Genomic DNA, 3,689 nt, shown 5'->3' with positions numbered 1-3,689 from the left:
TCCAGTTCCTCTCAGCGACCCAATCAACATCTTCTTTTTTGACAAAACTAACCATGAACCATCCCTTTACTAACAAAGCCACTCTGAAGGAATTCGACAGAGAATTTTTCCATTGGGTCTCCGCCCACTGATTTAAGGACTTACCAGATAGAGCCCTCCCTCTGATTCGTCCTACAAGAGTGCATTCCGCCACGGTCAAAGCATCTTGAACTTGGACATCCATGCCGAGAACCAGATTGCCTTCGAAGGTCTTCTTCTTCAGGGAGAACTCCTTCTTTCGGTTTGCCTCAGACTTGTCCTGACCCCGATCTAAAGCCCCTCCCAGAAGGTTAGGGTTTGCACAATCTTGATTGCCCTGAGGGTTCCCACTGCTCACTACAAGAATTTGGGGCGCTGAATCTCCCCGCGCGGACTGTCTATCGGCCTCCAATACCACCTTCTCGGCTACCCCCTGTCCTGGATTCCTCGATTCACTTCCAATTAATAGGGTTTTCCCCACCTTCTCGAGCCTTACCGTCTCGTTTCCTTCAGACAGAGACCCTTCTAGATTTTGGCTGTGGATTTGAGGAAGTTTTAAAGGAGAACGCCTCACAGTATGCCGGTTACCCCTTTTTGTATCCACATTTCCTGTCTTCGAACCCCCACCAACTGATCTCCAGATGCCATGCTTGGTCGGGAAATTTATTATGTCTTCAAGCCCTCCTGATATCCTGGCTGGAACTGAGAGGGGTTTTAACTTGCTGCCATGGAAACCTACTGAAACCTGGAACGGGCTCTTCTCTGGAGGAAAAGGTGAGAAGGAAACCTTCCTTCCTTTGGTGCATGACCCGTCCACACCTGCCTTGACCTCTAACTGTTCGGAATTCCTCTTAGGTTTCCACGCGCCCTCCGAAAACGGCTCCGCATCAGCATGGCTGCCGAAAAAATTGACCAAGTTTTGGGCGGTTACCTCTTGCCCCCAAACTGAAAGCAAATCCTCCAGCGCTGGATCCAGGTCAACCGAATCGGAAGAATTAACCATGGTGAAAGAAAACAGTAAAAAAAAAAAAATCCCCAGTACTTGACACTCCACACTGCGCTTAGCTGTAGTTTTCGAAGCCGCTTCGGAAGGGGTAAAAGCCGGTTCCCCAAACCAGCTTCTGTCTCTCCGTAGAATTTCTTAACTTCGCCGTTTCCCGTTTAGTCTTCAGATTAGCACATAACAAAGCTACTAACAGATAAGCCCTCCGCTGTCACTCCGGTTATGGTTTAAAGCTGCCGTTTTCACTGAAGACCGCCCGAATAAACAAAAACGCCTTCCAAACCGTGACTTTTTTGTGACCAGCCTGCCTCGAATCGTCCGCCAACTGTCTCCCCCGTACCGTGGCTGCCACCTTCTGCCATAGACTACCTAAACCCAGTACTGTAGCTGCCTAGGCTGGGATCCTAGGTGATCCCAGATCGATTTCTGCTGCCTCTGATCGCCTCCATCGCCATCCTAGGGTTTTTTCCTCCATCCCCCGACGAATATCATGAATCTCCCTGGATGTCTACTTTCCAACACAAGTGGAATTTTTCAATTTGGTGTCCATTTGCCTTTCCAAAAGTGCATTCTCCCGGAAGTACTTCCTGCTGGTGCAAAAGGTGGCAGAAAGGTGATTTTCATGGTGCTTTTGAGCCTTTTGGTCACCCAGAACTTAATGAAATGCTTTGGCAATAGCTGAGCATGTATAACTCATCATGACAAATCCAAAACTACAAGCCATTTGTGATTTGGACCTCCCAATCTTATGGGTCGCGCGCGGCGCGCTACGCGTTGAGCTGAAAAACCTGTTTTGCAAGCCAAAAATTTAAATTAACAAAATTTTCTCCAAATTCCTTGAAATTTGGGTTGAAGGCGCCTCATCAAGTGCCATGTTCAGCCAAAGAAGCTTCGGCTAAGAGTCGAAGTCTATCCTCCCTTTTTCGACATTTTAGTGCCCTTCTAGTACATGCAGTTCTATGGTAGAATCATTGTCTCGGTTGTATGATGTGTCGGTGTCCGTCTCCATGGTGTTACCAGTCTATGCCAATGATATGTTCAGCTCGTTGAAAATGAGAAATTGGTACCTTTATCTCCAATTGCCAAGTGTATGAAATGAGAATTTGGTGCCTTTTGTTTCAATTATCAAAATATGCTAAGTAGGAAGGGGCTATGGTACATAGGGACAGTGGGTATAGGATTAGGGCATGTGAATTTAGGGGGTGGGAGAACTTAGGGAATAAGGAAATGAATGGACAAATGGAATAAGGGAGTGATGGAGGAATGATAAACTTGGTAGCAAAATTGTCAATCATAACCCTAGCACTGTTGCTTTGGAAATTATGAAGAAGTAGGGTTTGATTTCTTAAACAATCACCATTCATCAAACACCATGAAGTAAACACCAAACTTGGATAAAAAAATAGAGATGGAGGCCCTACCTACTTGTACAAATGATGATCCAAGCACACTGGGCAATTTTGGAGCAAAATTTTGAAGTTTTTGGGCTTGTTGGCTGTATGCACCGTGCGCCTGCACAACGCACCGCGCACCTCTGATGTGCCGCGCCAGTGTATTTTTACACTGTGAAAACTTGCTCAATGCGCCGCGCACCGTTGATGCATCGCGCGTCTGCCCAACGCGTCGCGTGCCACATAGTTAATTTTGCAGGAGGCTTTCGGAGGTCTTCTTGGTGTCAAAATTAGGTGCAGGATAGATCGTTGGAAAGGTCTTTGAGTCTACTTTCCAAATCAACCAGAATTTTTCAATTTGGAGTTCATTTGCCTTGTCAAAAATCAAATCTCCCAAGACTGGTCAAAATGTGCCAAATGAGGCTGCCTCAAGGCAGAGTGTTGTTGCAGTCAACTTTTGAATGCCTTCCCCAACTTCAAATTGAGATCATGATAGTTCATTGGAAATATATTTTTGTCTAGTTATCCTTTGACTCATCAAGAAAGTTATTTGGCCAACCAAGCTAGGAGAAAACCTGATTTTCCCAAGGTCACTTCAGAGGTGCATCAATTCTCCCGAGGCGATTGTATTTTTGACATTTCTCTAAAACCATGACACCTGTGTAAAAAGTGAGGGAGATTTTTCTTCTTTGGCATGTTTTGGACAAAAACCTCTCTCAGTTTTACAAAATTCATCTTTGATTGCTCTGAAACATCTTTTGAGTGAAACTTATCCCGATGTGTGAAACAAGGAATTTTGTGGAAATGAAGCGAAATGAAGGGGATGAGGGGCTTGTAAATTCTTGGGGAAATTTTGGGAAGTAGGGAGGGATGTTAGGAAGTAGGGGAAAGTGGAACCTTAGAGACATGGAAAATTTTAGGGGCTAATTTTCGCCCAGTGGGCCAATTTTCCATGATTTTTCCACAAAAAAGATTCGCCAATTTCCAATTTTATAAAAGACGATTCGCCCAAATTTTAGAATATAAAATTATTTTACCTTAAAAATCGCCAACATTATAGAGAGACTATATATAAAATAATTATAAATTTGATTAATTTTACAAATATATCAATAAACATTTATAATTTTCATATTAGGGATTAGTGAGATTCGCCAATGTTTTAAACTTCAAGAAAATTTTCCATCCTTAAAATTTTCCTTGCTTAGAGATGGAGTGAGGGGAAGGGGTCCAAAAGGGCAAAACACAGGCATAGCCTAGAAAATTGCCAAGTTGTG

This window comes from Pinus tabuliformis, chromosome 9, assembly GCF_031772625.1.
Source record: "Pinus tabuliformis cultivar Carrire ecotype Pingquan chromosome 9, CPIR1, whole genome shotgun sequence".
Lineage (NCBI taxonomy): Eukaryota > Viridiplantae > Streptophyta > Pinopsida > Pinales > Pinaceae > Pinus > Pinus tabuliformis.
The sequence above is the reverse complement of the archived record's forward strand: the minus strand, read 5'-3'. Positions refer to the sequence as shown.